Source organism: Suricata suricatta, chromosome 16 (assembly GCF_006229205.1).
Source record: "Suricata suricatta isolate VVHF042 chromosome 16, meerkat_22Aug2017_6uvM2_HiC, whole genome shotgun sequence".
Lineage (NCBI taxonomy): Eukaryota > Metazoa > Chordata > Mammalia > Carnivora > Herpestidae > Suricata > Suricata suricatta.
In genome coordinates this window covers 7,078,606-7,096,569 of record NC_043715.1, presented here as the reverse complement: position 1 = coordinate 7,096,569, position 17,964 = coordinate 7,078,606, and the positions used below count along the sequence as shown (strand labels likewise).

General features: G+C 41.4%; 1 long non-coding RNA gene across 1 annotated transcript in view; it reads right to left on the bottom strand.

The window, feature by feature from the left end:
* The window catches only part of LOC115280647, a 229,487-nt gene extending 212,524 nt beyond the window's left edge, over positions 1 to 16,963 (bottom strand). Inside the window, exon 1 of the long non-coding RNA XR_003903879.1 lies at positions 16,860 to 16,963. This is a non-coding gene — a long non-coding RNA (uncharacterized LOC115280647). The remainder of the gene's footprint in view (positions 1 to 16,859) is intronic.
* Between the last annotated feature and the right edge of the window lie 1,001 nt (positions 16,964 to 17,964).

The following is a 17,964-nucleotide window of genomic DNA, read 5'->3' as shown; positions in this document are numbered from 1 at the left end:
CTCTAGAGACAGCTAATAACAATAAAGAGAAATGAAATTTTTATTAACCGTAAGAAATACACAGAAAAGTATACAAATCACAAATGTAGCTCAAGGCATTTTTACAAAGTGCCTATGCTCTTGTAACTAGATCAAGAAATGATTAAGAACATAGAGAATGCAGGATGCCTGGGTGGTTCCGTTGGTTAAGTGTCTGACCTCAGTTCAGGTCATGATCTCGTGCTTTGTGAGTTCAGCCCCACGTTGGACTCTATGCTGACAGCTCAAAGCCTGGAGCCTGATTCAGATTCTGTGTCTCCTTCTCCATCTAACCCTCCCCAACTCATGCTCTGTCTCTCTCAAAACTAAATAATAAACATTATTTTAAAATGTGGTAAGGGCCAAATAGGTAAGGGCCTGTTGGATGATCAGAGCTGATATTTTTTTTTAAATTGTAAAAAGAACATAGAGAATGTGACCAGCCCCTGAGATATCTTGTTATTCCCTAGTCATTGGCCACTTCTTCCTCAAAGGTAATCACCCTCCTCACTTGTACCACATAGACTCTGTTTGCTTGCCTTTGAACTCTACATAAATGGAATCACACCATATGCACTCCTTTACATCTGACTTCAATCACTTGATGTTATGCTTGTGAGGTTCATCCAAATTGCTGCACACAGTAATAGCTCATTTTTTCATGACTGGATCTACTATCGACAGACATTTGTGTTTGTTTGGGAATTCTGACAAATGCGAATAGTGTTTCTGGATCATTCCTGTACATATCCTTTGGGCCACATATGTCTGCATTTCCAGGGGTGTGTACCGGGGCTGGAATCACTGGCCACAATGTCTACAGATGTTCAGTTTATTAGACAGCACCAAACAGTGTTCCAAAGTGGCCGTGCTGACACATGCTCTCGCCAGTGGTGAGTGAGCATTCCGGTTGCTCCACACCCTCCCCAGCACTTGGTGCTGTCAAGCAAAATATGCTGGTCATTCTCATGGGCATGAAGAATAGCTACTTCTTACTGAGGACTTATCATATACCAAGTATGTAAGAAGTTTATATATTATATAGTTCTGAATCTTTTAGAAGCAATATCCCCATAGTTTCTGATTAGGAAACTGATATTCAAAGAAATTAGGTTACTTGTCTGAAGTCACCTAATTCCTATGTGAGAAGTGGCATACAATCCCAACTCTGTGACCGCAAAGCCTGTACTATTTCCATGATAATATGCTCTTCTCAAATGACTCTTGATTAATTTAAAAGACTTTTTTCTTCCTGCAAAGATTTTAAAACTGTCAGTCATAATGATGTGTCTTAGTTCAAGTTGCCATGATGAATTACCTCTAATGGGGTGGCTTAGATAACAGACATTTATTTTTCATAGTTCTGGAGGTGGGGAAGTTTAAGATCAAGATGCCAGCCTAGGTGTATCCTGGAGAGGGTCTACTTTGTAGTTTGCAGATGCCTGTCTTCTCATTGTGTCCTCACATGGCCGAGACAGAGAGAAAGAGGAAGTAAGCTCTCTTCTGTCCCTTTTTATCAGGGCACTCATCCCATTATGAGGACTCCAATGCCATCTCCAAGTACCATCACATTAGAGGTTAGGGCTCCAACACATGCATTTTGAGAGTGACACGTTCAGTCCATAGCATAGTGTGACTGATCAGGCCACAAACTATTCCCTATAAGAAGGCAATTTGAAACCAAGCCACTAAAAAGGAGAAAATCACTAGGAAAAAGTGGTCCACAATGTATGCAAATGTGAACATGTTAATGGTTGGAATCTTCAACACTGTATCTCAATAAGACAAGCTTTCTCTGAACCTGCTGGACTAGCTGGCCCTGCACTTTTTTTAGTTTTTTAGCTGCAAACACAGAGCAGGATGTGCCCAAGGACAGCAAGCTGGTTTTCTGGTATGGAGAAGGGACTTGAGCTGAGAGAGAGACAAAAGAACGCGTTCTCCTGTTCCAGTCTCCCAACCCTGGTCCCAATGAGGTGCTATGAATGTCTTAAGTGGGAAATTTGTTAACCTGTCCAGCCTCTCTTCATCTTCCCCAGAACACATTCCTCAAGACACAAATGAACCATATAACCTTAGCCCCCTCTCTTCCTAGTATTCCAGGCTCCATCACTACCTTCAACCTAAGTCTGAGCCTCTCCGCATTTCCAGACATAGGGGCTCCAGTGAAAATCAGAGTATTTCTCTTTGGCTTCTCCTTCTCTTTGTCTCAAGGCTGTTTAATAAAACTTTCTTTGGTGGCTCTGTCCTTCCTTCACCTTACCTCTCTTCGTCCCCAACCTGCGCTTTAAGTCTAAAATCCCATCAGTAAAGGAGTTGCAGATCTGTCAAACATGTCTCTAATCTAGCCCACACTGTTTTCCAAGCCCCTGAAAACCAAGTTTCTACTGAAGATCTTAGAGTTGGGTGTGAAGGTGAAGTAGGATTTAATAAATGATTTAGAGTGTCACCCTTAGAAGCATACATGTACAGAAGTATATCGTTGTTGAAAATAAAGTCAGAGTAAAATCAAAGGAATATTGTATAAAGACTAATAACAAAGAGTGATTTTGCTTATTTTTAAGGATCAGAAAATGAAATGAGTCAAAAGAACAAGGTTAGTACCTATAGATTGATTCAAAAGCAATAGAAATACAAGGAAATTGTTGACTTCTCTCTTTCCCGTGGTTGTTGGGGTCATTTAATTTCTGAGTTTAGCAACTTTAGATGTCACACAACATGCCAGGAGTAGAGGAAGGCCTAATCATTCTTCCCCACTAAATTCCAACCAAGGATTTACCTCTAAGGTGTGACCCTGGGCAAACTTTACCCATAACAATAGCTGCAAACCCCTAGGGTTCTTTCAAGAATTAAATTTGATATTACATATTAAGCACTTAGCAGGCCCCTGGGTACAAAGTAAGTCCTCAATAGCTACCAACCATTATTGGGGGATAACAATTATTAAGATCATTTTGATGATGATGATGTCTCCAATCTAAACCATGCCAGGAGACAGAAAGTCAACAAGTAGAGATGACACCAATCCTGGGAGCAGAAAGAAATGGCACACAAAATTCCTCTCTTCTTGCTCTTTGTGATAAGTATCAAGGTTCCTTATGTGCTAAAAGAATATGGCATTAGTTGTTTAGATAAGTCCAAGTAAGTAAAAGAGATTTTGAATGTACATACAGAATAAGACTTGAAATGTTAAATCAACTAACAATGAAAGGTTCTGATCGAAGCAACTGACAGACAAACTAGGTGAGGCTAACTGGTGACACCTTTGAAGGAAAAAGGTCCCCTGATAGCTGTTCTTCACAGGACCAGCTGCCCCAGGCTCTGTAGGGATCATAACTATCTAGCTGCAGTTCAGCTCTGTAAGTCCACTCCAAGCTTTTTGGGTCATTTCAAAAGAGAAAGATGTAGGAAACATGTCTGCCACTCACCCACCCCCCTCAATGGGGCTTGGGATTGAGTTATGCTACTGGCCAGGGCTTGGGTGGTAGATGGTTTTCCTAACCAGACAGCATCTGAATCATCCAACCCCTACAGGGGATTCCCACTACCTAAATTCTGTAATCTCCCAGCAGTTTGTCTACCTCCTTAGTTTAGTTCAAGATACCAGATCTAAGACTTTGACATTCATTATTCTAAGTTTGTAGACTCCTTTTTTTTAATTTTTTTAACATTTCTTTATTTTGAGAGACAGACAGAGCATGAGCAGGGGAGAGGCAGGGAGAGAGAGGGAGACACAGAATCTGAAGCAGGTTCCAGGCTCCAAGCTGTTAGCACAGAGCCCGATACAGGGCTCCAACTCACGAACTGTGAGATCACGACCTGAGCCAAAGTCATCACGACCTGAGCCAAAGTCAGCGTTTAACTGATAGAGCCGCCCAGGAGTCCCTGTATACTCTTTTTAAACATGAATGAATAACCTGGGACAAATTTTCAAGAAAAATGTCACTCATCAATGATAAATTCACTTTCTTTCCTCCTCTCTTCCTGGAGCTTTCTCTCCTTTACCTCTAGGTTCCAGGCACCTGTATACAATCCTTCAGCTGCCCATGAACCTCAAATCTGACGCTCCTATTATCTGATGCTTCTTCCTGTTTGAGGACCTTTAACCTAAATAGTGACTTTTTGACAAAATGCCCAGTGAGCCATTCTTTAGATTCATCATATCCTTGCTAACACCAATTCTTCTCACAAGGGTCCTTTTATGTCCCCAAGCAATGACAATGAGATAATTTGCACTAAAGTCATGGACTATATCTCAGTTTTGAGGGTATCTGCATTTTAAAAGGACACATGTTAAGCCAACTGAATCTCTTCTCCTGGAAAGAGAGGCAACATGATTATAGCACTTGAAGGGACCACATGTATGGTGGAAACTCCTTTGCAGCACGTCAGACCACACACAGACTCTGTCTGTTTTGGGTGCGTTGGGTTGTGGCTGATTTCCTGGTTTCCTATCACAGCATAGTGCAAGGTCTCCAAAGAGCATTGGTGTGGGGAAATGGGGACAAGCACAGTACTTACAGAACTCCTGCGTGGGGCCAAGCACGTATCAGATGTTATGAGGGTGGAAAGGAAGAGGGTTCTGGGGCTAGAACAACTGTTGTCAGGCTGACCCTGCCATCATTCCCTTATAAGGCTGGGAAATCCATTTCTAGATCTTCCCCATACGGATTTAGGTTAGAATCTGCCAATTGCAGGAACTCACATGACATTTGGAAGGTGGCAAAGAAGTGGAAGACATTCCTTTAGGAACGCTCTGGCAGCCAGATGCGGCAGCTTCTCTGACCTGTCTGAGCTCCACCTCAGAGGATGCTGTGAGATGCGGTGGCTCCTCCCTGTCCCCAGGGGCTCTGACTGCCCCATCTGCCCCACTGTGTCAAGCCTGGGTCACTGGTGAATATGTCCCTGATCTTCTAGCTTCCAAACCATCAAACCCGGACTTCTCCCACATTCATTTCTCCCCTTATACATGTGGTGGCTCCATTTTCCTGACTAATCCCGGGCTCATACTATAGCTTTTCTGTTTTTCACATTTTATGGAAAATTAAACATGGCAGTATTTGCTACCTCCTCCCATGAGAGGAAACATTTCATTCTCCTTACTCTGACTGGGTTGCTCTCAGTGAAGCGGGTTCAGCCGTACCCAGCAGAAACAGCAGTGAGACTCAACAAGACAAACTAGTACCTGAGAGTCACATGTACTCAAAAGCTACGGGCTCACCTGAATTGGGAGGTTATTACTACATATGGGTTATTATGGCTCGTGAGCCCTGTTTACACCCGTAAGCTGAAGAAGCCCATGTAAACTAGGAATACATTTTAGAGACTTGTTTGTCATTATTATAAATGCCAATACAATTATACCTTCACCACAGACTAATTATTAGCCCTAGAAGAGGAGTGAATTGATGTGTTTATTACGAATGTATTATCAGAAACAGATTAGAACTTGGAGAAGGCTATGTGTTCTCAGAGATCTAGCAATTTCACTAAGCTGTGAAGAAGCAGATACTAAACTAGATTTCAGGACCCTTGGTGGTTTTATCCTTTTAGGAAAGATGCTCAAAGAGAAATGAAATATTATATGGCCTGTGAGCCTGTTGTGAGCTTCTTGATTGCTCCAAAATTCGAGATAGATATGAAGGAATCCAGTGTGCCAAAAAAATTATCTCTATGGCTCCTTTATGGGAATCAGAAATTTTACAAAGACAAATGCTTCCTTTAAAAAAAAAAAAAAAAAAAAAAGGAGGAGAAGGAGAAGAGAAGGGGGAGAAAGGGGAGGAAAGGGGAAGAAGGGGAGAAGAGAGAGAAGGGGGAGAAAAAAAGGAGGAGAAGGAAGGGGAGGAGGAAGAGAAAGACACTAGGATATGGCCAGAATTTTTGAGTGGCGATTATTCCTACAGCCCTAAAGTTTGAAAATGAAATATATTTGGAGAAGGGAAATGGGAAAGGCTCTTTACCTCTTGTGGAATCTGGGAGGTTTATGTAACAGGATGCTCCTCAGAAAAGCCAGATTTTACAAATGCAGTAGGGCCCTAGGGGCATTATATTCCAAGCAGAGGTAATCTCTGTAGGAAAACTCCAGGGAACTAAGAGTACAGTTGCTCATAGTTGATTCTATGACTTCAAAAGGAAATTGAATACAGATCAGTAAGATGAGGCAAAAGAAGCAAATACATGAAAGAAGTCTTTGCAAAAATTAAAAGAAAGACTTCTTGAAACACTGCATACCCTACAAGTCTGTAATTTCACTCCTGAAAATATGTCTTAAGCAAACAAGGAAGACAAGAACGCACACATACACACACAAAGATGTTTAGTGCAGCATTATTTACTAATCAATTAGTTGTAAGGGGTTAAATGATGATGTGTTAAGATATTATGAGCTTATAAAACACTGATAGAAGATAATGTAAGACAATAAAATAAAAAATTAAATAAGAAAATGTCTATAAAATACCCAAATATTTTTAAAATATATAATATGCTAACCCATATTCAAAGGTAAAAAATATTAAGAAAATGAGAAAATATTTGTACCTAAATGATAATGAAAAATACAATGTGTCAAAATGTGTATGTTGCACCCAAAGCAGTGTTCAGAGGGAAATTTATAACTTTAGAAGTTTATATGAGAAAATAAAATAGTCTAAAATCAATGATTCATTGCTAGAAAGACAGTAGAAAAGGAGAGCAAATTTAAAACAGGAACTAAAAGGAGGAAATAATGAAGATAGGAAATCAGTGAAATAAAAATCCATAATGAAAAACAACAACCCAAATGCTGAGTCTTGTAAAAAGTTCCATAAAATCAAGCATTACTAGCAAATCTGATCAAGAAACAAGAAAGAAAATTATAAATTACCAACATCAATAATGAAAATGAGGATATAACTACAGGCATTAAAATGTTAGTAAGAGGCGATTATGAACAAACATATGTAATATGTTAAACAACAGAGATGAAATGGACAAATTCCTTGAAAGACACAAATTACCAGAGCTTCACAAAAAGTAACAGAAAGCCTGAATAGTGTTATAATTATTGAAAAAAAATGAATTCATAATTGAAAATGTCTCCACAAATAAAATTCCAGGCCTTCATGGATTCAGTAATGAATCAGTCTTACACAAACTCTTTCAGGAGATAGAGCAGGGGAGATATTTCCCAACTCATTTTACGAGGTCAATATAATGCTGATACAAAAAAAAAAAAAAAGGAAAAGGCAAAAAGGAAAGAAAGAAAATTTCATCCCAACCTACCTCACTGAACGAGATATAAAAATCTCAGTCAAAATATTTACAAAGCAAATCCAGCAATTTATTAAGTGATAATACATTATGACACAATATGTAAGACTGATTTAACATCAGAAAGCCCATGAATGTAACTGATCATTATCAGCAGTATAACAAAATATGCTATGGCTAGTTATCACAATGGATTCAAAAAAGAATATGACAAAGTCCAACCCTCATTCATGATTTAAAAAAAGAAGAAAAACCTCTCAATAACTAGAAACAAAGAGAAATCCCTCAACTTGATAAAAATTATCTATTAAAAAAAAACCTTACAAATAACATCATATATAATAGTGAAGAGTAAAATTTTCCCCCAAGATAAGGAATAGACAAGTATTTCTGCTCTCATTACTTCTATTTAGCAGGAAACCCTAGCCAGAGCAATAATTCAGGAATAATGAAAGATACACAGATTTTAAAGAAAGAAGTAAAATTATTTTTATTTGCAGATTGCCATAATGGTGTATACAGAAAATATTAAGTAAACTATGAAGCAAGTTTTAGAACTAGTAAGCGAATATACAAAAACTATCCCAATGTTGTAGGAATGAAGATTACAAAATGAAATCCTTAAATTATACTAAGTACAACAGCATCAAAAATACAGGTAAATTTACAACATAGATGAAATAGACAACATTAAAACTCACAACGTCTCCCATCTCTGAAAACCATAGCAGTGCTGAGAGAAAGTGAGGAACTCCCTAATAAATGGAGAGATAGATCATGTTCATGGATTTGAAGATTTAGTACTATAGAGGTATCAATTCTCTTCCAAACTAACCTGTAGATCTAACACAGTACCCATCAAGATCCCAGCAGGTGGTGGTGGTGGTGGTGGTGGTGTTTGGAAACTTGTAATCTAATTCTGAAATTTACATAGAAATGCGAAGGGCACACATCCATGCAGTCATGGTATAGAGTGCACATACAGATCAATGGAACAGAATCCAGTCCAGAAATAGACATATATGGTAGAATTTTTTTATAGTTATTCAATTATATATTATAACAATTCAATAGAGAAAGGACAACAAATGGTGCTAAAACAATCAAATGTCCATATGGTAAAAAAATGAACCTCAACCTTTACTCAAATCCAAATATGAAATCAGTTCAAGATGACTCACAGACCTAACTCCAAAAACCAAACAGCAAAACCACTAGGAGACGACATAGGGAAATATCTTTGTAGCCTTGGAGTAGGTTGAACAATGAAAATAATAGTTACTAAAGGAAAAAGAATAAGTTATATTTAAAGAAAATGAAAATTCACTAAAAATGTAGGCAACATTTTATATATCAATCACACTCCAATAGTACAGGGGAAAAAAAGAAGCAAATGTACAGATAAGCCACAGACTGAAAGAATACATTTGCAAAATATTTATCTGACAGCAGACTTAAATCCAGAATATATAAAGAACTCCTACAAATAAATAAAATACATGTAAATAGTCCAATTTTAGAAAATAGAAGGCTGGCAAAAGACCTGAGTAGACACTTTATAAAGGAAAATATTTGAATGCCCAATAAGCGCATAGGAAAAGCACCCACTGCATTAATCATTAGGGAAATACAAATTAACACAAAAAGGAAATACAAATTAAAACAAACACAACTTCTAGAATGGCTCCGATTAAAAAGCTTCACAGCTGCAGATTTGGGCGAGTAGAAAGCAACTGCAACTCACACGCTGCTGGCGAGAACACAAAATGGCACAGTCACTTGGGTAAACACTTTCACAGTGTCTTACATTAAACACACCTCTACCCTATGACCAAGAAATCCCAATCCTAGCTGTCTACCCAAGAGACGAGAAAACAAACACCTCCACAAAGATGCTCACAGCAACAAAACAATGCTCAGAGCAGCTTTATCCAGAACTGCCCATCACTGGAGAAAATGCAGATATTCATTAGGTGAGTTAATAAATAAGTGATGGCATATTCCATGCAGTGTGATGCTCTCGGCAATTAAAAAAAAAAAAAAAAAAGGAATGAACTATTGACACACATCCCAGCCTGGAAGAATCTAAAAACCACTGAATGAAAGAAGCCATATATTCAAGAGTGTTTACCGTCAAATTCCATTAATAAGAAGTCCAGGAACAAGAAGAAACGAATCTTTGATGAAGAAATCAAGACAGTAGACGCCTGTAGATGGTGAGATTGGCTGGAAAGGGCACAGGGAACTCGCCGCAGTGATGTTAATGTTTTCTGTCTTGGCTGGGACTTCAGCTACACAGGTGCATGCATTTGTCAAAACCCATTGAACTATATTCACTTCAGATCTATGTTGAGGGACAGCAGTTACCTCCCCCAGTTTTTTACAAATCCCAGTCAGTGAGTGCCCCAACGTCAAAAGCTTCATGGGAATACACACCAACTGTGTGCAATTGATCTAAGAGCTGTTGGTTGCCTAGTGGAAAGAGTTTGAGCCTCAACTTCCCCACTTAGAAAACAGTAATTCAGGGGCGCCTGGGTGGCTCAGTTGGTTAAGCCTCTGACTTCGGCTCAGGTCAGATCTCATGTTTGTGGGTTCGAGCCCTGCATCAGGCTCTGTGCTGACAGCTCAGAGCCTGGAGCCTGTTTCTGGTTCTGTGTCTCCTTCTCTCTCTGCTCCTCCCCTTCTCATGCTCTGTCTCTCTCTATATCAAAAATAAATAAAACATTTAAAAAATTTTTAAAAAAGAAAACAGTAATTCATATCTTAAAAGCTTACAGGCTATAATGCATGTAAAGTATATAGTTTAATGGCTAACACAAAGTATGCATTCAATAAATATTTATTTTTCTCTCTTACTTTGTGTGGCTTTATCTTTAAGCCTACCTTATCAATGTGGATTGTAGACTGTATCTGTCTTTAGAGCAAAACTATCCTCCGTATCATTGGACTAAAGGAATAAGACAATTGCTAGTTTACTGAAGTAAAAACAATAGAGCCCTTGTATTCTAATATTTTCCCATCAATAGGTTCCAAATAAAATACACATTAAAATAAAGACTACAACCAGTTATGATTGTAAACTAACAATTTTCGTGAAAGAAACGAATCTGCCTGAAATTTTCAGCTCTGTTCTTTGGGCTGTGCACCCAGGAAAGAAGCCACACAAAAGATAAAGGAGTCAAAGCTCTGGGGAACAGGCAAACAAAAATTCATTTTAACAGCAGTGAGCTCCTCAGAGCCACAGGTCTCCTTAACTTCTCCACAGCGGTGGTCAAAGTCACCATCATTAGATGTCACTGTTGTTAGAGGGCACAGTGGAGTCTTGATAAGATCACAGGTTCTGAAGTCACAAATGGAGGGTTCCTATGCCAGCACTGCCATTTACAGGCTGCCGACCATGCACAAGTTACATAACAATGTTTGCTTTCTTGTCCATAAACTATCCCCCAAAACAACTAATCCCAATAATGTATGTTGACTAAATGAATAAGTAAACAGATGGATATATAAAATATGCTCATCGCCATAGCATGAAAATTAAATGAAATAATGCATGTTTAAACCCCCTGTGGGTCCCCGGCCTTGGGGGACTCTTTCTTACTGATTTCCCCATCGGAAAGGGTGCCTCAGTGGAAATGGCTCAGAGATAGACCAACATTCTAACACAAATCCCTTGCTCCTGCCAGCATGTTTATTGTGCTTTGGAAGTAACTGACACACACATACAGACATATTTTTATTATCTCACAAAACCAAACTCTATCCTAAAGACAGCTGGGGAAGAAAAGCAACTCTGAATTCACCAGCCAGTTCTGACTCTCCCTCTTGCGAAGCTGACGCTTTCTGTTACAGACAGTGTGTCTCACCAATAAATAATGAGCACTGCCTTCCAAAAATGTGCCCACTGCTTTGTTAGCACCACCCCCGTTGAGTGTGTAACAGAATAATCATTGAGGAATGTTCCAAGATTTGCTCATAAAATCAGTAATTTTTTTGTCATTCATTGCCATTAAAAAGTAACTTGTGACCTAATAAATGTCACTATCCATTTTCTTTAATTAAAATAATAAATATTATGCGGTGACACAGATTGGCATTTATGCCTTCATTTCTGTGACGTGGGATTTATAACCAAGGCTTTCTTTGAGGGATTCCACAAATAAAGGTTATTAAGCTGCCACAAGATGGAACACAAGCTCAGGTTAATGAAGCTGGACAAGGAAGGGCAGTGATGGATGAAGCCCTCATGCACGAAGAGGAAGGGAATTCCCACCCTAAGCAAGAAGCATGCTTGGGATGGCAAAACATATCCTCCATCTTCCTCGGCAGCTCAACTTTCAATATATGCAGGATGAATTTAGAGGAATCATCAATCCTACTGCCATTCCCTGGGGCAGGGGTGGGGGGAGCTGACGTGTGGTTCTCCCATTCCCTTGGGAACCACTGTTCCCCACTTTGTGGCACATTTTAGGGTAGGAAGGATGTTCAAGTGAAGACAAACCTATTCTGGCAGGTGAACCTGCTCCCACAGAAACAACGATGTCCCAACCATCTACTTCGAAGACATGGTTCTTGGTTCTTAACAAAAGGAGTTGCCCTTCACAAAAACAAAACAAACAAACAAAAAAGCCAAAAAAAAAACCCAAAAAACAAAAAACAAGAAGATACGCTTGACAGCACTTCCTGGAAGAATCTCTTCTTACCTCTGGGATTCTACTCTTGCTCAAAGTCAAGACATGAAGCCAATGCTCTCCACCCAAGATGCAGCATGGCTCAGCTCCACCTTCGGTTCATCCGATCCTGGAAATCCAGCTTGGGGAGAAAATGGACTCAAGCTACCCTCAGGGGCCAGTGCTCCAAATGCTGCTGGTTCAGAGCCTCCACTGAATGAGGTGGAGTTGCACATCTGCAGCTGAGATTTATCTCTGGATTTGAACCCACCTCTGGACGGCAGACCTTTCAACTCATGCTACTCCGTAGCTAGCTCACAGTCATGGGAGGGGCGAGGCCGGCTGAGTGGCGCCCCTCAGTTACCAGACCAGGCTCCCCACCGCCATCCCCGGCTAGTCCCAGCTGCTGCTCCTGGTTGTGGCTGAAGAGCGTCTACCTGACTAAGGTAGAGATAACATTTCTCAATTGCTGGGTATTTCCAAAAAAGACAAGGAAATACCTCTCCCTGGAGGAGCCCCAACTTTGAAAGTGGCCAGAGTTGAGTTCAAATTTCAGCTCTGTTACATACGGGAGGAAACTGACACATAGCAGGAACTCAACAAAAATTGGTTCCCGGGATGGGGAGAAAGTTTTGCCTTCCCAATCCTTCAGTGTTGCTGGTGAGCTAAAACAGTGGTTATAACAGTGTACTTAATTTGTATGTATGTGAATTCTGTATTATCAGATAAATATATAATCATATTATATTTCACATACATACACATACATTCATGGTTTCACCTGTGCACACATTATAGTTTATATTTTCTTAATGTAGTTTCAGTTAAGATACAAACAAGATGGATTTACAGGCCCAAACTGATGGCCACTTAAGCAATAGTAAAGAGGGGTTTCTGAAGTAGAGGATCTCTCCTATCACAGGGCTAGCTAGAATGGCCCGGATCTGGTAAAGCTCCAGGACATGCAGACAAGATTCCTTCCCTTGTGAATAATGCCTGGGCCATCCTTGACCTCTGAGACTCTGCTTCTTTGTCTCTCCTTTTCTACGCTGAGAGGGGACCAGCCCCCAGTTCTAGAGACTTGTCTTATCTTCAGATATTAATGTGGGCTTGGGAGCCACTCCCTATCTGTAAAATTGACATTGTAATTCAAACCTCACAGGGTCCTCTTGGAGATTTAAAAACTGATGAATACATGACAGATGATGAAGGGATGGATAGTAGGTGGGTAGGTGGAGGGATGAACAGATGGATGGATGGGTGGATGGATGGATGGATGGATGGATGGATGGATGGATGGATGGAAGGCTGAGTAAGAGGCTCTTACCAAAGTGCCTGTCACAGAATATACACTCAATAATGTTAGCTATTATTTTCATTGTGATTAAGGCTACTTTACACATTTCTGTTCTGGTCCATTACATATTAATTTCACACTTCATGCTCCAGAAGGATCCACCCTTACATCTCAACGCTTCTGGCAGTCCCTGGGACTTCTCACATGCAGAGGTAGCATCAGGAACACTGGATAAGCAGATCTAGATCATAATGTAGATCTCTTAGGGCTCTAAACACACTGAAATTTCATGACTTGTGACAGAAAGCCCACTCTTATGAGGCAGCTCTTACTGTTCCACAGAACTTCCAAAGCCCCAACTTTTTCTTCCATTGGTTTTGAGTCTATATCCTGAGATAATGCCAACCCCTTTACACACTGAGAGTCTTTTAGATATTTGAAGAAATGATCACACCACTGAAGCCTGAGTCCAGTGCATGGAAGGTCTACTCATGCCTAAGATGAAGGAGCACTAACCTGTTAAATCTTCCTCTTAACATCAAACTTTTAGTCAACACATTCTTATCACAGGTTTAAGCCACATTGAAACAGACTTCCTTCACCCACATTCTCCCAAATTTCTGCTGTCTCTGAATCATTCCGTTCTTTGACATCTCCACTTTTATTTCCCTGCCGTTACCTGCATTAGCACTTGGTTTTCTTTTTGGCCTCAGTGTTTATAAGTAAACAACACAGCAGAGTGTCACTGTGTCCACAAAAACAAGTCAAGGGTGACAAAGGATGGTTGAGGTGAGCAGGGAAATGCTCACTCCCTGGTCTCAGCTCCAAGTAAGGGCTTCAAATACTCTCTAGGCAAAACTGAAAGTTCTTGCAAATCAATGAAAGCCTAGGATTGATGACATGGCCCAAACTATGGACATCAAATACCCGAAAGACTAAGGAACCTGAGTTTGGAGTTTATAGTAATACAACTCTGAGAGATGTAAATCACAAGTATTATATTCCTTTCTCCAGCCATTGCCTTGGACTACAGTCCTTTGATTTTCTAACTCTATTCTCTTAGAACACTTTGGAGTAGATTCCAAAACTGCGTGGTCATTTTCAGTTATTAGAAGTCCAGCCCCCCTCACAACCCCAAACTCGTATCCACTTTGAAGTCTCTCCTTTTTCCTCACCACCAGCTGGGCTTGTACCTCTCAGAAACCGTTTTCGTCTTCACTCCTCCCTTCCTAGCACTTTGGAGGGAGGGAAACCCAAAGGCTGGTTTCAAGTTATCTCTTGCCTGCAATTGAGAACTAGGTGGAAAATGGTCACCTGCCTGGGGGGAGGAAGCAGCACAGTCACTCTGTCATTGCCTAAGGATTCTATTGGCTACCAGTTGTCTTTGCCAGTATGGTGGTCTCCTCCCAGAGGAGCCATGGTCTTCTAGGGTGGTGGACAACTTAACCCTTACCCTGTCCATCACCGAGGACCCTACAGATGGGAAGCTCCATTCCTATTCAGCCACACTAAAACTCATACCCCTACTGATCCCATCTAAGAAGGACAGCACCACAATGCCTGCTTCTCTAAATCCATGCTTTTTCACATGGGGTCAAGGAACCACTCCCTGAGGGTCACAAGGGCCTGGGATAGGAGAGTTTCCTCATCTCTCTTCCCAGGCATATCCTGACTTCAGAAATCTCTAGGGGAGAAGCATCAGTCCCTTAGTCCCTGTGTTCAGATGTATTCCCAAATTCCAGGGAACCCACGTCAATATTCCCCAGGCGGGGCCTGAAGGTTCCCGGCTCAGCCACCATCCAATGGGTATGGCATGCCACTTTCCACTTCTTTAAGGCTTCCCCGGTCTTCAAAAGTGATGTCCCTGAAGGTATTTCCTTACATGGCTTTGGGGGAAGCAGAAGGAAAAACTTCTGAAGCCTTCTACTTCAAGCCAACAACTCATGACTGGTAATTCTCCCCCACTGACCTCCATCCTCAGGCTTCTGCTAATTTAGACTAGTGGAAAAGCCAGTTCTGCAAACCTTTGGAAAGCTGGGATGGAGTCAGGGTCATAAGAGTGTCTAGCCCCAACTACTGACAGCTCTCTGGAAAGCAGAGGCTCCTTAGCACCTGTGTTTCCAGCTCCGAGGCCATAGGGAAACCTTCCCTCACCATATCCTGTCACAGGCATGTGTCGCACACTCCTCATATTTACCATGCATACAAACTAGCTGGGGGTCCTGTCAAAGCGCAGTTGCTCATTCGGCAGGTGCAGGGTGGGCCCTGCATTTCTGCACATCTTCCCAGCTCCCTGGTGGCAGTGCTGTGGCTGTGGGTCTGCAAGCAATAGTCAGCACATGGGCTTCGTTTTCTCTGCTTTTAAGGCCTGGTAAATCTCTTTATTCTCAAACTCTCTGGTACCTAACATTGATTGAGTGATTCACGTAGGGCAAACATTGTGCTACGTTCATCACAGGCATTTATACCCTCTCAAAAACTTCCTGACCGCTAGAAATCATCATATCCTTTTAAAAAAGACAGGGAACCTGGACCCTACAGGGGCTGGGCAGCCAGACTCGGGCTTCAAGGCTAGCAGCTGGCATAGCTGCAATCTGAGTCCAGGGAGTGTCCTCACAAACACCACAGTCAGAAGGCAGACCCAAAAAATGAGGATCATAGCAAAGAAACTGCAATAAACAACAGGAAGGTGCAAGGAAACTTCATTAAGTGGTGTTTATACCAGACGAGGATGTCCTGGAGCTGGTCATCCCTCATAGGAAAATTGCAATATTGAGCTTCTGAAATAGCCTGAGACAGGTTTAAGCATAGATTTACATCACGAACTCCATTACTTTCCTCTTTCCTCATTTACAGCCGCCAAGTTCAAGCAGCCTCTTCCATGTCGGGGAGGGGGACCCCATGAATAATAGATATGTCATTTTTAACTGTCATCAACATGCCTTGTAAATGGTGGATGCAGGCTTTTAAATAACCCAGCAAACCATTCTTCTGACATGATTTTTATACCACACTTTGCAACAAAACTAAGAATGATCTGGGGGGGGGGGGGAAAGCACGTGGTTTAAACTACAGAATCATGCTCACCCACACATTCTTGTCTGCATTTAATATTTCATTGGGTTTTGCTTCCCCCTCCTCCACTCTGATAACAACCGTCTGCTTTGGAGACAAGACAATTAAACTATTTCAGCACTTTCCCTCAGTTAAATAGGCTCATCTTTCCCTGTGACAGTCAGTTTATGGAGTCAGAAGGAGACCGCTGTCGCTCACTCTACTTGGAAGTGACATTGGGATGATTAAGGAAAACAAACCGTTTCCTTCCAACAAGACCCTGGCTGGTCGTGGGTTTTCCCTGCTCGTGGGTTGGACGAGGTGACATGAATTTCCCATCCTCTCGAGATGAAAGGGCATTTATCCTAAGACAAAATCCTGTCACAAAAGCCTGTGCCTCTGCACAAAGTAAACCTTTAGGCCTATTTGTCAGGTGACACAGGAGTGTCATCACACTGGAAAAACAAACAAATCTGTGGCAGTCGTCCACTAGGGACTCGTCAAGTGCCAGGCACACCAAAACTGACATGTAATTGATAAGTAATTAACCTAAGGAAATGGACCATCCCTACCTTCTCCGGAAAACGTCAAGCACATCAGACGCACGGAGGAGAGAGAACGGCCTCCGTAGACCCAGCGGCTTCCAGAACGCCCCACCCAGAGGAGGCGTGCTTACCCTACACCCCACCCACTTCCTCCCACTCGTGGGGTTTGTGACGTCAATCTTGCACGTCGTACCATCCTGTGCTTTAATGTCAATTACCCTCTAAATATTGTTCAAATATATTCTCTCACCTTCATCCCAACCAGCCACCCCGTTGTTATTCGGACTTGTTTGAAGCCACTGAGTTCGTGACACTCAATTACAGCAGCCACGGGAGAGGAAGACCCCTGCCCGGAGCTATCTATAGTCATCGCCGTGTCCTCCACAGATCAGGACCGTCACCCGCTGACGGCCCTGAAGACGAGGAGCATAAATCTGACCGTGGTGTCTCCGCTTGACCCCCTCAGTGGCTCCCGTCCCCGTCAGGATATCACGCGGGCCTCCTCGGGTGGTGCCGTGGGCTGCCTTCCAGCCACGTTTCCCACCTCTCCCCACCCCTCAGGTCTGAAGGCTTCTTACTCTGCCCTCACTCATGCTTTGCCTGCCTCCCTATGCACATACGAGTTCTTCTGCCTGGAGCAGCCCCGTCGGATAGAAACATAAGTAAAACAAGGACAGATAGGAGAGTCACATAGTGATTTTAAACTTTCTAATGCTCACAGGTAAAAAAAGAATAAACAGGGAACATCCATTTTAATAATATATTTTAGGTGACCCAAAATACCCATAATATTATCATTTCAACATCCAATCAATTTTAAAATGTTATTAAGGAGATACTTTCATAGTTTTATTTTGGGGGAAGGGTACTAAGTCTTCAAAATCTAATATATTTTATACTTAGATTACATCTCAAGTCAGGTGACTAGTGCTACTCTGACAGTGCAGAATGCCCTTACTGGTTTTTTTCCAGTATTGTGAAATACTATCTATCTTTAAAAATCCAGGTGAAATACTGTCTTTCATGGGAAACCTTCCCTGACTATTTCCTGCCCCTCCCACCAATCGAATCATTTGCTCCCTCCTGCACGCTGGACCTGGGGTATATTCCAATTTATGTGCTGTTCTAATAG